Source organism: Pseudorasbora parva, chromosome 12 (genome assembly GCF_024679245.1).
Source record: "Pseudorasbora parva isolate DD20220531a chromosome 12, ASM2467924v1, whole genome shotgun sequence".
NCBI lineage: Eukaryota > Metazoa > Chordata > Actinopteri > Cypriniformes > Gobionidae > Pseudorasbora > Pseudorasbora parva.
In genome coordinates, this window is record NC_090183.1 from 41,151,617 (window position 1) to 41,173,199 (window position 21,583).

Consider the following 21,583-nt stretch of genomic DNA (forward strand, 5'->3'; position numbering starts at 1 on the left):
CTTGTGTTACGTAGGACGTTTGAGCAATGGAAAGCTATACTGTTGCTATTGTTACCTCTCACTATCACTTCTTTTAGCTAGCATCTGTTTGGTTAAAATACGTGATCTGACTTAATTTATTAGTTCTGAAACGTTTGAAATCTCTGTTGAAACCTATACTTGTATGGAAACTTTTTCTAATCACAATGGAAGTTGCTGTGTGTACTGTATGAGTATAAACAAATATATTTTTCATTTTAGGGAACTCTCTCTCTCTTGGATGTGGATATCAAATGTGACACATGATTTAGTATCATCTTGATTGAATCAAAAGTGTTTCTGACAGAAACTCTTGGCAGGGGGTGCATTGTTTCCCATCATATGCTCTATGAGGAACTATTTGAGACCCCATCACATTGTATTTTCAGCAACAGTCACAGTGAGAGACCAGAGAAATACACTCAATTAAATATGCCTTCAGGCTTCAGACATTCTCTATTCTCTCACAGCCCTGATATGCTTCTTCGTTATGTTCTGAGACCATGAAGCGTCCATCACTCAGAGATACGGCCTGTCCTGCTGTTTCGTTTGACACTAAACATTTAAATATACCATGCCTGACACCTCTATCATCAATGTGTGTCAGTGTTTAGCCACACAGGGTCTGTATTTTTTATTTTATTTTTTGATCAGGGCTAAACGGACATGTGGCATAAACATTTTTGCCACCTGCCAGCACACTAGAGCAAGACCTCATTAAGCCAGCAACTTTAGATCCGCAGTGAATCAAAATCCTCTGGATTAGATATAGCAACACCCTGGCAACCACCTACAACACCACATGGTGGCTAGCAATTATGGTTACTGTGTTATTTGTTTTTACATTAAAATATACATTTTTATCAAAATAATCTTTTTTTATATATAAGAGAAAAAATTAGATAGCAGATTATATGATTAGATAGCAACGCCCTGACAACCACCTACAACACTATGGTGGCTAGCAATTACAGTTACTATGTCATTTGTTTTTACATCGAAATATACGTTTTTATCAAAATAATATTTTTTTATATGAGTGAGCCTGCTATTGTTCAGTATGTTGCATTCTCTCCATCTATTATCTTTCCCTCTCTTTAGCTCGCTCAGTTTCTCTTAGCACACAAAATGAAGCAGGTACTTGAAAACAATAATCTTTGAGTGATATCAGCAGTGTTATCATTGCAATGATTGCTCAGAAGAGTAATTAACATTTAGTTGCCTAGCAGGCATCCTAATGTCGAGAGCAGCTCACCCACCTCTTCACAGTCCGAGCACATACACTTAATGTTAATTCATCTCATTAGTTTGTGGCCAGTAAATGCTGCATAGGAGGCAAAATGATCAAATTATGTGGACATCAAAGGAATATTGCATCTAAATAAGTAAACAAACAAACAAATAAAGCCTAAATGAATGAATGAATGAATATACAAAATCAAAGATAAGACAATTACAGGTTTTGAAATTTGCTGTGTTATTTGCTTATGTAAGTTCTGGACCCCCATTTTTTTAAGCCAATTGGGGTGTTAATAACTGAGTAGCTTAATTTTCAGTTTGTTCACCACAGAAAGCTAAAAAAGCAATGTTGCATTATTATAAAACTTATGGCACAATATGTAATTTCCGCCGCTAGAGGTCGCTTATTCAAAAGAAAGGTGTGGCCTGATGTCACCATGGGAGTTGTTGTCTTCACCTCTACAACTGGTGGAAAAGAATCCGATGTGCAGAAATCATATCAAAGGATGAAGCAGGTGGAGCTGAGCGAGGCCGCTGGAACGATTGCTAATGAGAGACGAGTGTGACACACAGCTCGAGGGAAGCTTTTACAGGCCGCAGATGTGCGCTTCTGCTTCTTCTGCTCACTGGTTTTATGTTTTATCATATTACATACATTTGAGTGTGTTGAAAGTTATAGGCTAATGCTACTCTTGTCGGCGGCTACTATGAGACACTTGTTGCACAATGCAGTGAGCTAGTTTAACATTAAAAGTGTAGTTCACCCATAAACAGCGGCGTAGCACCACATTTTGGGCCCTTGGTACAAACCATCTTGCTTGGCCCCCGTACCAAATACCATAGTGATATCAATGGGTGGGGTATTGCATTTTTATCATAAAAAACACTTAAAACGTAAACAAAATCAGCCACACTCTGATTAGTGTATATGTATGTATAGAAAACTGACTTCTAAGGTGCCCCCCCTGCCACGGTACCCTTTACCCCCCCAGTCCGACGCCCTGCCCAAAAACAAAAATTAGCCCATGATTACTCACCCTTAAACCAGGTGTATATGACATTCATCTTTCAGAGAACTCAAACAGAGTTATATATATATATATATATATATATATATATATATATATATATATATATATATATATATATATATATATATATATATATATATATATATATATATATATATATATATAATGTCCTGCTCTTCCAAGGTTTATAATGGCAGTGACTTTTTCTTGTTTTTGAAGTCGATAAAAATCTGTCCCTCGTGGATACAGCTCCACAGGGCTCCAGGGGTTTATAAAGACCTTCTGAAAGTAAATGATGTGTTTGTGTAAGAAAAATATACATATTTAAAATGTTATAAAGTAAACTATCCATCTTCCGGTGAATCGCCTTCCGCCTGCCTGCGCCTCTAGCAGTTCAAAATGTTGCTGGACATTTTTTATATAACTCTGATTGTGTTTGTCTGAAGGAAGAATTTCATATACACATTGGATGTCTTGAGGGGGAGTATCATGGGCTAATTTTCATTTTTGGGTGAACTATCCCTTTAAGCAAAACATTCAAGAAATTTAAACAATAAGACTAACTGTTGAGCTATAAAAATAATCAGTTTTATATCTGTGAATGTCTCCGAAGAGCTTCTAATAAAACACATCATATATTAAAGCGTGTTTCCATGGTTTCGACAAAATAAAACCAGAAAACTAAGGTAAGATCGGCAACGCGCAGACACGATCCATGTCCTGGTTAAAACTACTCATTTGTGTTGATTAAAAATTCTAGGAAACATTTGGGATAATGAGAAGGCCTACCCAAGTAAACAAAATATATAACACTTTAATCCCAAAAAATATTGCACTTGTCATCCGTCACCAAGATATTGAGTCATAACTGCGTGTTTGACAGTTTTGACTTTTCTAAACTCGCAATTCTAACTAAATTTACAATTTGAATTCACTCAGTTTTGAGTTTATCTGCCAATTCTGATGAATGAAGTCGAAATTATCTTTTAAGCAAGCAAAGGGCCTAGTTTTAGAGCCAGTGGGTTCTAAACAACATAATTATTTTGCAGCTAATACATGCTAATCTATTATGTTGAGATAATGCGGAGCATAAATTGGATTACAATTACAACAACTTTTCCTTTACTTCTTTGAACTTTTCATTATATAACATTAACACTGAAATGGTAGATTAAAAAAAAGAAAGAAATGTAATCGTTTAAACTATATAATGAAAACAAAAGAAAACTGTAGAAAAAAAAATATTAGTCACTCATGCATCACTGAAGCGTTGCAGGACGTGTTCTCATTCAAAGATAAAGACTGACATCTACTGGCGCTCATCTGAAATTGCAAGTAGTTGCTTTAAAACAAACAAACACACATTACAGAATTTATAAACCTTGAATCTATAAACCTTGATATTACAATTTCTGTTTCATTGTACTGAAACATCAACATAATGATAATCATAAATAATACATAATTATTTTCCATTCTGTTAAAACCTTGAAACCTATACATGTTCTATTTGATTTTCAGCTGTAAGCTGCAGATAACAGGTTATATTGAGAATCTATTGATTCGAGTATAAACAAACACACAGTAATGTGTACATAACTCCCCGTGATTGTGTGTTGTGAACCTGTTGCATCACGCTAGCAATAACAGGAACTTGTATTGAATTATTGATTCACTGCTGCTTTCCTCCAAAACCATTAGTCCCTTATTCTTCTCCACATTACACTTTTTTTCAAAAGCACATGACAATCTGCACTCATCACATTCACAGAGGAGGCCATTGAGTTCAAACAAAGGACACTATGCTTTTGTTCAAGCCATCTTATTTTGGTTCAATGAACTGTACCCTGATAGAATGAATGAAGTACGCTTTAGACTAGTTTTTATTTTTATTTTTTACACAATCTCTACATATATACCAGAGTGAAAGGTGGTGCTTATGTTTCAGAAAATATTTCAGAAAATGTTATTTGACCATACAGGTTCAAACTAAATATTTTATACATAACTCCATCCATCTATTCTCCAAACCACCTGTCCTGTGTCGGGTCATTGGGTTCTGGAGTCTATCCCAGCATCTCTGACTGAAGGCGGGAAAACACCCGGATGGACAGTTATTATTATTAAACCTAAATTTGATATGTATATTGTAATTACGTATACAATTTTGCAATTAAGCTGTGATTCATATTTGTCAGTCAAGATTTCTACACTCAAAAATCATGGCATTATTATTAACTGTTTGCAACTACTGTATTTAATTTAAACAATTCATTTATTCATATTGCTTAAAGCAATCGGCATAAATCTGTTCACTGATGGGAAAACATTTTATTTAGTTAAAAAATTTATCAACATGGTTAAATTATGGATAGCTGTGGAACAAGCAATGCTCATTTGCTCATTTATTTTAAATGCATGAATGGATTTATCGATGACAAATAAATAAACATGGGTATTTTGTTATAAAAAATACATTTAGTTTATTAGTATACTATTTCAGAAATCGTACCTGTTTCGTACCAGTTTCATTTATGTATAAATGACAAATATGCAACCAGATTAATCTTATTAGTTTGTTTATAATAAAACTAATCTAAATGGATGGAAGTTGTATGTGCAGTTTACACAAATCTTAAATTTAGGTATACATATGTTCTGAGTATATAAACTCTTATTTCTATTTATTTTATATGAAGTTTATGGCATGGCTGCATTTAATTTTATTTAGAATATGTACAATTTAAAAAACAGAGCATGTGTGACTGCGTAAAAAATAAAATAAAGAAATAAATTAGTTAAATAAAAGTATCTACTTTTCTTGCTACAGTGTATATATATACAATAATAATAATAATAATAATAATAATAATAATAATAGTAAAAAAATCAAATAAAAGTATCCTTTTCTTGCTTTGGGCTCAATAAGTTCATCAAATGTATCAAATAGTTCTCAAATATGAGAAGAAAATTATGTGTTTCAGTAATATAAAGATAAAAGTTATATGAAATGACACCTTGGCCTTAAAAAACACAACTGTATCAACTAGCCAGCCTTATTCAACACAACTGCTTCATGCCCACATGTCTCCACTCCAGTGTGCCTTAACCTTTAAGAAAGCAACAGCATTGTGATTGACTGCTTGGCCCTGAAATGAAGTTTTCTCAGGAAACATGTAACATTTTATCTCAGCGGCTTGAGTTTCACCCTTTAGAGAATGACTAAAGGAGATAGCCAGAAGTGCTGGCTCCAAATAAATAAGAACAAATGTGAGCATTCCTTATCCTCAGCATAGCACAGACGCGATTCTTTAGTCATCGCTGAGCCACTTGTCACTCAGTCCTCATGTGCCTTTCTGTTTCGTAACCCGTTTGAATTCAGAATTTGTGCAAATGATCCAAGTGCATGTTGTTACATCACACATTCACAGCTGTTATTTCACAATCATGTCATGGATTGCCCTAACCTGCTTGGATATAGCGGCGTCCTGCTTCAATTTTATTTTGATGCACTGCCATCAATTCTTTCGGAATATTACACGGCCAGAGAAGATGAAGCACCTTCAGTGCAAAGGTTATATAACGCAGTCCCACAGACACACATCCATCACTGATAATGAGGACAGATTACTCCAGAATTCAGCTCCTTCATGTTCCTCATCTACTATGTGTACAACACCACAGCTGAGGATGGCAATATTGCGTTTCTGTTACTCAGATCTTTCTAGTTTGCTTGTTAATTTCATATAGCACAAAAAAATGGCAGCGGTTGTGTTGCCATGCACAGCCTGTTAAGAACTTGTACTATAAAATGTGTAAAGGGGTCTATTTTAGCTTTTAAACGTCTATAAAGGTTCCCTTTACATTGTCTGCAGTGGTCAGTATCCAATGAATGGGCCATGGGTCAGGGTCATGGGCGGCCAAGGTTCATTAATGCACGTGGGGAGCGAAGGCTGGCCCGTGTGGTCTGATCAAACAGATGAGCTGCTGGAGCTCAAATTGCTCAAGAAGTTAATGCTGGTTCTGATAGAAAGGTGTCAGAATACACAGTGCATCACATTTTGTTGTGTTTATGGGGGCTGCAGAGCTGCAGACCAGTCAGGGTGCCCATGCTGACCCCTGTCCACCAACGAAAGCGGCGACAGTGGCACGTGAGCATCAGAACTGGTCAGATGAATCACGTCTTCTTTTACCTCATGTGGATGGCCGGGTGCATGCGCTTACCCCGGGGAACACATGGCACCAGGATGCACTATGGGAAGAAGGCAAGCCGGCTGAAGACAGTGTGATGCTTTGAGAAATGTTCTGCTGGGAAACCTTGGGTCCTGCCATCCATGTGAACAAACACAACAACGAGTTTGGGGTGTTGACCTGGCCTCGAAATTCCCCAGATCTCAATCCAATCGAGCATCTGTAGGATGTGCTGAACAAACAAGTCTGATCCATGTAGGCCTCCCCCTCAACTTACAGGACTTTAAGGATCTGCTGCTAACATCTTAGAGCCAGATAGTACAGCACACCTTAAGGGGTAAAATGGAGTCCATGCCTCTGGTTCAGGGCTGTTTTGGCAGCAAAAGAGGGACTGACACAATATTAGGTCTCAATGGTATGCCTGATCAGTGTATATATATCACAATTCTCCCATCACGGATATACTGATATATTTGATATATATATATATAACCTGATAGGCAGTTGTGGCCTAATGGTTAGAGAGACAGTCTAGTAACCTAAATGTTGTGGGTTTAATTTTCAATTCCAGCTGAAAATGACTGAAGACAGTGCCCTTAAGCAAGGCACCTAACCCCAAATCGCTCCCCAGGCCCCACAGCAAAAATAGCTGCCCACTTCTCTCTCTCTCTGTGTGTATTTGTGTGTGTGTGTTCTCAGTTTGCAGTGTGTGTGTTCACTACTCACCACTCCTAATGTGTATGCAACTTTGATGGTTTAATGCAGAGGACAAATTCCGAGTATGGGTTAGCATACTTGGCCTTTACATGTCACTTTCGTTTTCAAATATTGATTTATTTAACTATTAAAAATGAATTAAAAATTCATGTTTGTAAAAGTTCTTAAAATGTACCAATAGTATAAAAGGCAACAACAACAGCAAAAAGCATTGATCGGTTTGTGCAGGGCAGGAGCCATCAGCAGGAGGGGTTTGTTTATGATGCTAGTAGAGTGTCTATGGTCATTAAAGGTGAGCACTAATGTACTCTGCATCATCCCTGAGCCAAAGCAATCACTGACCTCATTGATTATTCTTCCCATATGCTTCTTATGGAAGTGGGAAACCAGAGCAATCTGATGAAGTCATAATAGTACCGGAATTACCATATGGAACCATTTTATGGAGTGAGACCTAATAGAGAATAACATAGAGGCCATATTCTGAGCAAAAACATGAAAGGTGCACATTCCGCTTTGTAAGGCTGCATGCGGCGAAAAGTGCGGTGATCTTTGGAAAGTAGAATCATTCATGCAATATCGAACTCGATCACAATAAAGCTTCTCAGCGCAAATCATGTTGGAATTGATTGAACAAATTCAATTAGTGATTACTGATCGAAGTTCTGTGCAAATTGGGGTTCATGAACAGATGTGTTTTGAATCTGTATTTCACTACTTTGTGTGGAACAAATGTATAGAAGACCGTGGGAAAAATCATACTAAATCATAATTATGCATAGAAAGTTTAAATTGACATATTAAGTCATTTATGAGATGAAAAATTGAAATTGTAACTTAAAAACATAATTATTACATAAAAAAGTCACAATTATGAATACCCATTCATAATCATAAATAAAATGTTTATATTCTGACATAAAAATTATGGTAAAAAAGTCATAATTATGACATAAATGTAGAAATTATGACTTGGTATGTCAATTTAAATTTTTCAAGTTATGACTTAGTATGTCATAATTTCGACTTTTCATCTCAAAATGTCATCTTATTATTCTTTTAGCATAAATTATTATAAATTATGATGAAAATGTATGCCTCTAAACAAATGTATGGAAGCCTATTTACACCACATAAGGAAAAAAAAACCTTATAATAAATATGATATAAAAGTCTAAATTGAAAAACTAAGTCATATTTATAAGATAAAAAGTCCACATTATGGCTTAAAAATCATAATCATGATATTAAAGCCAAAATTATACATACAGCGTCGAAATTATGACAAAACATATATACCACACCATATATATATATATATATAATATACCAAAAGCATGTTTTTTTTTTTCTTGTGTGGTGAAAATGGCTTTCCATACAGATGTCAATAGGTCTGATATTTTGTAATGTCAATGACGTTGATTTATCAGGTACAATGAGTCAGTGGCCACCAGGGGGCGCCATTTCTCCACAGCGCCGCGAGCGCGCGCACTGATCTCCCATGGGTTCCGAACGGATGCTTGAAGTGCTGAACACTTGAGAGGCGAGTCGAGCACCTCACCATCCCTCTCCACACAACCCAGCGAGCAGCCATCCTGAACACATGACTGCAGCAGCCAAAAGCCCTCACTTCACAACCACACGAGAAGGCTATAATGGATAAAGGGATTTTGCAGATTTGAACCCTTCGTTATAATAACTGCAACTAAAGATCTCATCACCCATGCTTATTCAGATCCGTTCCAGCGTGCAAAGTTCAGACGCATCTGAAGGAACTTTGGAGAGTGGGAGTTTGAAGGACTCATTCGAGACTTTCTGAACTGGTGCAGGAATCGTTTTAATTCGATTTGCATTCTTGTTTGAATCTGTAGGTGATGCTTTTCTCGGGATCGTTTTTGCGCAAAGGGAAATTATCAGTCTTTGGCACTGCTGGGGTTTTACTTCTGACAATGAAAAGCAAATGAGACCACCGTCATCCCTTCGCTTTTATTGACGGCTCAACGACAGGTAAGTTCTGGATTATTTCATATTAGAAATTAGCCTAGAAATAAGAAAAATTGCGTTGTGCATCTGAGTTACTGGAGCATAAAGCATGTTGGAAATAGTCTTCTATTTTATTATAATTATTTATTTTGAACATAGCCTATTGCTATAATTTTAGTAATATAAAAATAAAATGAAAACAAATAACTACATTACACACACACACACACACACACACACACACACACACACACACACACACACACACACAAAGCACTTTTAAAATGTGATGATCATAACAAATAACATAATAAACAGCTGCTCTAGTATTGATGTAGATTTACTAGGCCTATGTATTTATTTCCTAACTGTGACATTTTGATTAAAAACATGATGTGGAGCTGGTGATATGAAGATGGTAATGGTAGTGAGAATCCCAGAGCCGATGATGATATGATGTCGATGGATTGGGTAGTTAATAATAGAGAGATGATGGTGAGCACTAAAGTTGGACATTGCCTATACTGGAACACACGAGGAACACCCAGCCGACCGATGCTCAATCCTCTGTGGTGGTGGGTTTGAAAGGGAAATCGGGCTTGTTTGGATCTAAATCATTGCTGATTGTTGTTGGGGTTACAGATCAATGTCACATTACCCATAATTATTTAACAAGTATTATTATAGTTAGTCAGCATCTGTGCTGCAGGCCACAGTACAGATGCACATTTGCAAATAAATTCAATGACTGTCCAAAATACTGTAGGAACGCATCCTGGAAACCATAAAGTTGGTCTGATATTCCGTAACTTCTTACGAGTTTAAGAGTTTAAAGAGTTTAATTAAAAATGTGCTGGCTTTATAATGGCAGTGAATGGCAGCCAAAAATTTGAAGCCCAAAAAAGTTCATTCATTCATTATTAAAGTAATCCATACGGCTCCAGGGGTTAATAAAGGCCTTCTCAAGTGAAGTGAGGGGTTTGTGTAAGAAAAATATCCATATTTAAAACTTTATAAAGCAAAATAACTAGCTTCCAGCAGACTCCCTTCCGTATTCAATCACAGAAATTGTAACGCCTCTCGCAGTTCATAACGCTTACGCTACGTCCGACGTCATCGTCGCACCAGTTTTGTTTTTTCCCCATCAACTCAGTACGGACGGCGGTCTGGTGGACTCTAGATATTTTAGTTTACAACATTTAAAAATGTATATTTTTCTTACACAAACGCATCGGTTCGCATCAGAAGGCCTTTATTAACCCCCGGAGCCATGTGGAGTATGTTTATGAAAGATGGATGCATTTTTTTGGGCTTAACATTTTGGGCTCCCATTCACTGCCACTATAAAGCTTGGATTAACCAGGACATTTTTTAATATAACTCCGATTGTATTCGTCTTAAATAATGTCATATACACCTAGGATGACTTGAGGGTGAGTACATCATGCACTGTAAAAAATTTGTGGTGTTTTTTGTTGGTTTAACTTAAAAAAGTAAGTAACCTGGTTGCCTTAAAATTGAGTTTATTGAAATTAAAAATTTGAGTTGATACAATGAAGGAAATTAGTTTAATAAATAGAAACTCAAAATATTTTTGTATCTGAACCACAAATTTTTTTTGATAAATCATGAAAACAGCACTATTTGGCATGTTTCACTGCGTCATTAGAAATAACACACACATTATTACCCAAAATGCTTACAAAATCTTTTAATAATGTTTTAATAAAGGTTGTCGAATCTCAAAAAAATGTTCATTGTATTAACTCAAAATTTTAATTTCAATGAACTCAAAATTTTAAGGCAACCAGGTAACTTTTTTTCTAAATTATTTTTTACAGTGTGGGGTAATTCATTTTTTTGGGTGAACCCCTTTCAGGTTCGGTTTAGAAATTGGTAGGTTCAGGATTATTACCCAGTTAGTGTCTTTCCTACTTTTCCCCCAGAAGTAAGTCACACTACCGAAGTAAAATACATTTTGAACATTGCCTGTGTTCCATTCTGAAGGGCCATCCCTATGCTCTAATCCCCCTCCCAAAGTGAGAGCTTCAAAGGGATGAAGGGTGTAGGGGACCAAAAAAACTGTTCCTTGTAACGCACTTCAGCGTCATCTTGCTGAGCCAACTGGAGTCACTGTCGCTGAACAATTGTGTACGCCACTTGCCTGTGCAAAGGATCATGGGAGCGAAGTGTCCATCAGTTGTACCCTTTCGAAATCCTTCATTCTGAAGGTCCTCACTGAAGTGGACAGTTTTGAGTACTTCGGTTTGGAGCAACCCTTCAATATGCCGGCCATGATTGTTCTCACTCTGAAGTGCCCTTCAGAATTTATCTCATTTGAAACGCAGCCATTGTTTGAAATTACTCCATCTAGTGGTTTTCATCTAGTCATTATATATACATATGTCTGTGTATCTTTCACTGACAATGATTCCATAAATCTGTGTGTGCAGTTCAGCGCTTGGTTCAAAGAAATAAAATGGCTTCTGAAGGAGCAGTTGAAAGGAAATGAATGAATTTCTTTTTTTCTGTCAGCTTTAATTGTATTCTGACTAAGAACTGTGGTCATTAAGTATTCACTTGGTTGTTTAAAGCTCGTTTATATTTGTTCATCAGAATTCAAAGCCTTCTAAACAATTATGATATGATGATTCACAGGTAATTCGATGCGTGTGATGATTCACAAGTGATTTGGTTCATTTAAGTGAATTTGTTTGGAAGTAAATGGACACAGTTAAGCACTTTCATCTAACTTTAGCTCTTTTCACATCCTGATAAAAACTGGCTTTTTAGAGAGCCTTTTAGCGTTATTGCAGCAAAGTGAACAGCAAAGGTTGCACAATAGGAGTTTTATCTGTGTATTTTATCATTCACATGCTGCCGACAGAGAATGATGAGAAATTAAGTTTTGGCACGAACGTCTTTCGCCTCATGGACTGGCTAAATATGAAGTATTTTCTGGCATGATTTTTTTCAGTATTATTCATCAACACAGCACAAAGTGCCTACAGGCAGGATACGGAGCTAGGAAAGTAACAAGGCACATCCAAATCCAATGTTGGTGCTACATCCTGAGATACCCTCATCTGATTGATTTTTGAAGGCATCATAGATGTAACCTTTGCTGCCTGTGGTATCCAACAATCCAGTGTGTTCAATTCCTTGATAGTTGATACAACCACAATAAATATGGCATCTGAAAATCCATTTGATGTCACTTTTGATTTCCAGCAATGTTAAGTAATTAAATATTCGCTTTATCACCAAAGCTCTTTCTAATTTGTTGTAGATCATTAAACTGTATCAGAAGTCGGTCTGAAATCAGTTTTGTGAGGTAACACTGCCTGCAAAGTCATTGCCTGATAAGGCAGTGAGGCAACAAGTTAGCTGCCTAAGCTTTCAGACACAGCCAACAATTTAACTACCTTTAGCAATTGGCTTACACATGAGTCTTTAACTGACACCCATGACTCCCATTTAAAGGAATGAGAATCTTCACTGAAAAATTAACATTTTCATCATTTATCGACCCTCATGGTTTTCTTTATTACACAGAACACAAAAGAAGATAACCTGATCATACAATGAAAGTCAATGGGGTCCAAAAACGCACCTTTAAACAACACTTAAATAACTGATTAGGCAAGTAAGCGGCTACCTTTAGTTCCAGCATTGATGGGAGAAACAAAGCTTTTTAAAACACTAAATCAATTGAGCCATTTGCTTTGCGAAATTATTTATAGTTTCAAAGCCCTTGGAACACCACATGTAGTGACCCCTGCTAGTCAAAACAGTGTAATTGCAATGAAATCCCAGCCTAAACATGCATAAAATCACCTTTTACAAAGCAATTCCAAATGTTTTCTTGAGAGGATAAAGATAGGGTAGGCAATTTCAAAGAGGCTAGCAATAGCAAGCTAGCTTTGAAAGCATGAGATCCCACCCTCGCTTCAGAGAGTCCCCAAAGCCACGCCTCCTTAAAAACACAGTCTGAGCAGAGTCTGCAAAGCATCATGTTCAATTACCTCATGTCTTAAAGCACACAACATCACAACAGTAATGAATGTAAACAACTTAAAGAGCTCTGACTTGTACCTCCTGACGGCTGCAGATTCATTTAGGTGAAGGGATTGAAAATGTCAAGGTTTGCTCTCTCACACTGTACACTCTAAAAAATGCTGGGTTAAAAACAACCCAAGTTGGGTTGAAAATGCACCGACCCAACAATTGGGTTGTTTTAACCCAGTGGTTGAGTTGTTTTAACCCAGTGGTTGGGTTAAATGTTGCTTAAGACAACCCAATTGCTGGGTAAGAACAACTCAACCATTGGGTTAAAACAACCCAATTGTTGGGTCGGTGCATTTTCAACCCAACTTGGGTTGTTTTTAACCCAGCATTTTTTAGAGTGTAATTACGACATGGCTTAAACGCAGCATAAGCTTGTTTTTTTTTGGTTCAGGAGTAACTTTAAAATGCTGTTTGTTTTTAGTCTGTCTACAACTGTGGATAGCTTCATAATTGAGCATGCTGATGATGAGCAGGGTGTGCGGAGCTTTTGTTTCTAAGTCTTTCGTAGAAGATGTGTTTTGTGTTTGCATTTTGGCTAGTCAGGCAAATAAAAGACAAATAACTAGTGCTTTTCCTTTTTTATTATACAAATGTGTCATTACAAATGTTCGCTACATGAGGTAAAAACCTAGCCTGGTTAAAACCAGACCATTCTCAGTAGTAACCGAGTTATGGTCTGGCAAAGCTTTATAAACTAATCCTTTCCAAAGGGGCGTCACCAACGGACAATGACGTAGCAGAGTGACAGAGAAAATCTGTTTGTGATTTTAAGGAAGATGTTGCAATGGCCGTTGTTGTAAAAGAAATATGATAATAGCTGGTGTCCACCACTGCTCCATCAACATTTTAGCAAAATTTGGAAAGCCTAAATGACGGACGAACAGAAAACATCGAGCTCTGATGGCATTTTCTTCGTTGTAAGGCATTTGTATTGCGATTAGAAAGTGATTTGCAATAATTTGAGTCTTTGGAAAATTGTGTCTCACAAACTTTATTCAAATTCAGTCATTTCAGATGTGTTAGAACATTTTCAGACTTGAGCATAGTTGCGCTAGTTATTTATTTACAATATTTTTTTGTGACATGATTACCAGATCTAGTGTGAGGAAATAAGCACAGAAAGGCCAGATCCAGAGCTGGTGTGTGGTGTTGTAACATGATCACACTCCCCGTCCTCCTCTTCATAGCCGGTGTAATCCACATCTGGAAGCCGAGTGTTGTTCTTTGCTCGGGTTTTTAACGAAAAGGAAAAGTTTAAATCGCTTAAAACAGACGCGATAGCTGATTCAAACGAGTGATGTTCCACAGCGGCATCCTGCTTCACCGTCACTGCACTGCTGTCGGCGTCGTGTAAAGCCCGCCCCAAAGTTTCTGACTGGTGCCGCGATTTCGATCGATTAGAAATGGGTTTGAATGGGCTCTTTGCCAGACTGCTTGCAGAGCAAATCTAAATTTGCCAGAAGTTGTCTGGGTTTTCCCCAGGCTAGTAAAAACCATGGTTCATGGGTTATGATATGCCCCCAATCCCCCAAAATGGCAAACCATTAAAATGTAGAAACTTTTTGGAACAGTTAGCAAAGACTTGTTTACTGAAATCATGTGTCTAGCAGTTTGATAGGCACTGAGAAAGAATTGCAAAGGTTCAGAAGTTTCAATCAATCAATCAATCAACTTTATTTATATAGCGCTTTTACAATCACGATTGTGTCAAAGCAGCTTCACAGTGTCAAACAGGATAATATTGCGACAAAATTAGATTTGGCTGTACAGTCGTACTGGAGAAAACAGTGATGTTATCAGCTTATTTTAATTTATCATATAGCGACAATGTTGGCAGATCAGTATTATAGTTTATAGAATTAAATAAGACCTAATTCATATATTTTATTTGTATAATAAGTTGAATAACTTTAATCATATTTTTAGTGTCCCCAACTGAGCAAGCCAAGCCAAAGGCGACAGTGGCAAGGAACCAAAACTCCATCAGGGCATGATGGAGAAAAATAAACCTTTCGAGAAACCAGACTCAGTCGGGGTGCCAGTTCTCCTCTGGCCTATTAACACACCGTGTAAGATTATTATTCTGGCAACCTTACAGGTCGGAAATCATATTAGATCGGATTATTCAAAATTTTCAGGGTATCACGGAAGAGACAGATTTATTTAGGATGGGGCGTCAATTACACAAGAGTATGAATACATGAAAGATCGGAATTATTGCGCCGAAGACGGGTTTTGAGCATGTCGTGCCAGTGAGGCAAATTCGGAGGAGACAACATTTGACACGGCTCAGCAGACACTCCAGGATGCGTTGGTCATGTCCAGGCAGGTCCACCATCCGATCCGGACAGGGCCCAGATCCGGGATAAACCTCGGGATAAACAGAGAGACTAACATTAGCGTAGATGTCACTCTTTTTATGATGTAACGAGTACATCAGGTGTTATGGGAAGTGTTCCCGGTTCCGGCTGACCTAGTTAATGCAGCCTAACAATCAGTCAATTGAATTGAATAATGAAAGTTAAAAATGTTCTATGTGTATGCCATAGTAAAGAGATGTGTTTTTAGTCTAGATTTAAACTGACAGAGTGTGTCTGCTTCCCGAACAATGCTAGGAAGACTATTCCACAATTTAGGAGCTAAATAGGAAAATGATCGACCGCCTGCAGTTGATTTAGATATTCTAGGTATGATCAACTGGCCAGAGTTTTGAGACCGCAATCGACGTGATGGGGTATAATGCGTTAAGAGCTCGCTTAAGTACCGGGGAGCTAAACTATTTAGTGCTTTGTAAGTAATAAGCAAGATTTTAAAATGTATGCGATGTTTAATAGGGAGCCAGTGCAGTGTTGACAGAACTGGACTAATATGATTATTACTAATACTAATATGACTTCACAAAGCAGTGTTTCGAAAACGTCCATAGGTTTCACAGGCTCTGAAATCGCATACTTCCCTACTATAGGCTATAGTAGCCAAAAGACTGTATTTGACAACAGAAGTATGTCTGAATTCACAGTACTCATAAAAGAGTAAGCAAAAAGTACCCTGATGACCTACTATTGATGAGATTTTGAAGTTTGCATACAATGAACATTTAAAGGGTTAGTTCACCCAAAAAGGAAATTTCTTTCATTAATGACTCACCCCAATGTCGTTCCACACCCGTTAGACCTCTGGTCATCCTCGGAACACAGTTTAAGATATTTTAGATTTAGTCTGAGGCCTTTCTGTCCTTTGAATGTAAGTGTGTCGAATCCACGTCCAGAAGGTAATGAAAACATCATCAAAGTTGTCCATATGTGACATCAGTTGGTTAGTTAGACAAATGGTCATGATTCAAGATTCGAATCGCGTGTCAAACTGGCAAACTGCTGAAATCACGTGACATTGGCGATATGAATCACGACTCAATCTGAGGATTGAAAACAAACACGGAAGAGAAGACAATGTTGAATAAAGTCGTAACTTTTGTTATTTTTGGACCAAAAGGTATTGTTGACGCTTCAAAAGAGTCTAACTAACCAACTGATGTCACATATGAACTTCTTTGCTGAAGTTTTCATTACTGACTGGACGTGGACAGCAAGTGGGCATACACTTACATTCAAAGGACAGAAAGGCCTCGGACTAAATCTAAAATATCTTAAACTGTGTTCTGAGGATGACCAGAGGTCTGGAACGAAATTGGGGTGAGTCATTAATGAAAGAAATTTCATTTTTGGGTGAACTAACCCTTTAACTATCCCATGAGGCCACGGGAGAGGATTTGTGAATGGCAGTGAATTGACGCAACTGGCGCTGGTAGATCACATGATAATGACAACATGGCGAATGTAGTACGTCCAGATTACATTCGTACTATATAGAACATACTTTTTTAGCGGTCGTGAAGCAATTCATTATTCAAAATAAGTACCTACTCAAGAGAGTGTGTGATTTCAGGACATAGCCAGTGTGTTAGTAATGAAGACAGCTTATTCACTCATAGCCTATAATGCAATCCTAAGTGTAAAAATGAAAATGAACCATGCCATAAAACAAGAGCAGAGCAGCAGAAATGAAAGCGAACACCCCTGCTTATCTTGTCAGCAGGGCCGGCCCTTACTTCACTAACTCTCTGCACAACTTCTCCTCCTTTTACATCCCCTCTTTTGTCTCCATCCTTTTCATCTGCCCTTCATCTTGCTTTTCGCGTCTCATGTGCGGTCAGCTGTTTTTTTGCAATTAGCGCTATCATCGCATTTCATCCAGCAGAACAGCGGCTGTAATAACCTTACGGCTTTTGTTGCATGCTGATACTATTCGCCCTTGATTAATTGCGCTCCCAGGAGAGCGACTGGAGAGCCGCCGTAGATCTTCCCTTTCACGCCCCGTGACAAGTGACCCATTACTGTGCTTTATAGATCGCCGTCAGCAGCCTTTGAAAACGCCTGTGGGCCTGTTGGGCGATGATTTTATTGTGCCGTGTTATTTGTGGGAATTGCTGACAGACGGACCAAAGGGCAACTGCAGATTTTTTCCCTCCCGGTTTGTTTCACTGCGAATCGTGGCGTTGCTCTGTTAGTTTAAGTCGATGTGTCTGCTGGGCAACTTAAATTGGTTATGCTCTCCGGGTCACGCAAACAAAGGTCACAGCATCGCAATCTGTCCCACATCTCAGAGCATCATATGACAGTCTGATGACAGATCACGCTGCATTACAGAAACAGACACTCGCTTTCACCCACATATTGGCATTTCTGATCATTTTCTGGGGCACCTATTTAAGGAACTGTTCACCCATAAATACAAAATCTGAAATTCAGACAAAACAAGTGAAATTAATTATTTACTTCATTATTGAAAACCTGTATGAACTCAAAAGAAGATCTTTTGCAGAATGTCCTGGCTGCTTAATTCCATGCGTTTACACTCAGAAACTGCTAGTAAATTTTACAAATAATTACAGAGAAACAGCACCACATTGAAATTAAAACAAATTTCTTTTTTTAATTTACAGTATAATGAAAGTGAAATGGTATAAAAAGAGTTCATCTGAAATCTTCTGAAGCCATATGATGAGGAAAATACCAAAACACAAGCAAAAGTTTCGTTCTAGGTTTGATGATGACAGACATTTTATCTTTAGGTGAACCATTCCTTAACTAGAGGTTGCAGCGAAAGCAAGCTTTCATATGTTTCAGAATATTGCTGTTGACAAGATGAAAACAATCCCTGGCACTTCTTCTTCCTCTTACAAAGAACAATTCTTTTTTCCACTAATGAACTTGCTGAAAATGACAGCATTCTAATGAAGAGTGCTCTATCTGACAAGATAGTAAAGGCCAGTTAGATTTGAACAGATATTTCTCATTTGTATCCGTGGTCAAGCTCAGGTACTATCATTTGAGAGTGTGTGACCTTCTGATCTGTGAGATATAGATAGATGGCGGTCTAGCACGTAGGAGGAGCTCTCAGACTATCTCTTGAAGGCAGGTCAATGCGGCAATCGTTAGCAGTAATAGGATGACAAGATACTTTTTTTTACAGACATTTGCGCTAGCAATTATACAGGACTTAACATCTGCTTTTAAGGTCAGGAACATTAGAACAAGACTAATGGATCTGTGAACTACACATGAAGCATATCTTTATCACATTTTGTTTTTCTCTGCAAGTATACGTATGTGTAAGAAGCAGGTGCATGAATCACTTCTACTATTGCACAATGATTTCAGGAATAGAAGCGTCCAGTGAGCAGGTGGTGTCTAGCTGCCTTTGTTTCCTACATCAGTGGATCTCAAGTGGCAGTTCGCAACCTCAGAAATGGTTCTGCAAATTATATATATATATATATATATATATATATATATATATATATATATATATATATATATATATATATATATATATATATATATATATATATATATATATATATATATATATATATATATATATATATATATATATATATAAATCCATATATTACACAATATATCCTATATTACACAATATATAATAATAATACTCTGTAAATAGCTATTTGAATAAAAATAATTAAACAAATACTACAGTATTAATTTATTTATTGATTTTACCAATCAAATAATATTACTATATATATATATATATATATATACACTGTAAAAAAAATTGGTTTTTTTGTTGGTTTAACTTAAAAAAGTAAGTAACCTGGTTGCCTTAAAATTTTGAGTTTATTGAAATTAAAAATTTGAGTTGATACAATGAAGGAAATTTGTTTAATAAATAGAAACTCAAAATATTTTTGTATCTGAACCACATAAAAAAATTGATAAATCATGAAAATAGCACTATTTGGTATGTTTCACTGCATCATCAGAAATAAAACACACACAATTACCCAATATGCTTAAAAAATCTTTTAATAATATTTTAATAAAGGTTGTCAAATCTCAAAAAATGTTCATTGTATTAACTCAAAATTTCAATTTCAATTAACTAAAAATTTTAAGGCAACCAGATAACTTTTTTTGTGAATAATTTTTTTACAGTGTATGTAAATTAGTATATATTTATATTTAATAATTTACTAATAATATATTGCTTTATATATATATATATATATATATATATATATATATATATATATATATATATATATATATATATATATATATATATATATATATATACTTATCATTAATATCTTATTAAAATATTAATATTAATTATATCATATTATCATATTATCATATTATATCATATTATTTTCATATATATATACTAATATATTCATAAAATATAATGTATTAATACTATATATATTATATTAATATAGTATTAATACATTATATATTATTTGGTGTGTAAAACACTTTTATCATGGTAAATATTATTATTTTGTTTATGGTTTATTATATTCATATAGATAAATGAATAAAGACTTTCCATTAATTGCCTATTGATATGGGCTTTATTCAGTTATGGAGATTGTATCGGTCTCGTATGCCCAACAACATATGCAAAATTCATGTTCATGATTATTATATTTCAATTTACAGGATTTAATGATATTTTTGTTGTTGATGTCTAATGTAAATCATGGTCCTGAAGCAATACCAGTTGAGGATGTCTCTGCGTCTCCTATAACAGTCCAACTTATATTTCTAGCCTCAGCGAGCGATCATAGATCATCACTCTGCAGATTTCGTTTGGAGGGAGGGGTGTTTAAGATCACTATACATGCATGAGATGGCAGGTGATTTATTGCAGAGGCGAGGCAGAAGTGCGAGAGGCCCGTCCAGCCCGTTTTGTTTCCAGAGGAACAGAGCGCAGTAGTCGTGTCCTCGGCCTTTAGCCTGTCGAATTCTAGAGGCTGTAATTTGGAGATATTGCTTTGCATGCTTGTGCGAGGAACTGCAACCGATGCGAGATAGATTTGCCATTGTCTTCCTGCCTCAGAGATGAGGCTCCGCTCGGTGCAATCACACCGTTGCTGTGTCAAATTGAAATCATGGTGCCAGTCTGGTCTCTGTTAGCAAGAAACGGATGAAACACAGGGACATTCTAACAAGGGCTAAGCAACTATGAGCTTTTCAGTGTAAAGAAAACTGAGATCTCGTGCAACAAGATGGGTTGTTCAATAAAACCACGATTATCGTTATTATTTGAACCAATTATTATTGCCTCGTGATTATATTTAATTTTAAGTCATTTTAAAGGTTGTATTGTTCACTTAGTTAGGTCTGTTTTTATTACCGTAAAAATTATCGTCAAAATAATCGACAGAGGATTACGCCATTATCAAAAATAATTGCTAAATTAGAGCATAGTTTTGCGTTATCTCTTCATCATTGCACCTGTTAGTGTGTGGGATATATTAGGCAGCAAGTGAACATTTTGTCCTCAAAGTTGATGTGTTAGTAGCAGGAAAAATGGGCAAGCAAGATAATTAGAGCGAGTTTGACAAGGGCCAAATTATTATGGCTAGATGACTGGGTCAGAGCATCTCCAAAACTGCAGCTCTTGTGGGGTTTTCCCGGTCTGCAGTGGTCAGTATCTATCAAAAGTGCTCCAAGGAAGGAACAGTGGTGAACTGGCGACAGGGTCATGGGCAGCCAAGGCTCATTGATGCATGTGAGAGCGAAGGCTGGCCTGATCAAACAGACGAGCTTCTATAGCTCAAATTGCTCAAGAAGTTAATGCTGATTCTGATAAAAAAGTGTCAGGAAACACAATGTCACGTACGGGTATGCAGAGCTGCAGACCTGTCAGGGTGCCCATGCTGACCCCTGTCCACTGGCAAAAGTGCCAACAGTGGCACGTGAGCATCAGAACTGGACCACAGAGCAATGGAAGATGGCCTGGTC

General features: G+C 36.8%; 1 protein-coding gene across 1 annotated transcript in view; it reads left to right on the forward strand.

Moving 5' to 3' along the window:
• The window catches only part of tafa3a (TAFA chemokine like family member 3a), a 172,265-nt gene that overhangs the window by 17,224 nt on the left and 133,458 nt on the right, over window positions 1-21,583 (forward strand). The window contains exon 3 of the mRNA XM_067460324.1: window positions 8,627-9,203. The gene's annotated coding sequence lies outside the window, so the exon portion shown is untranslated. The remainder of the gene's footprint in view (window positions 1-8,626; window positions 9,204-21,583) is intronic.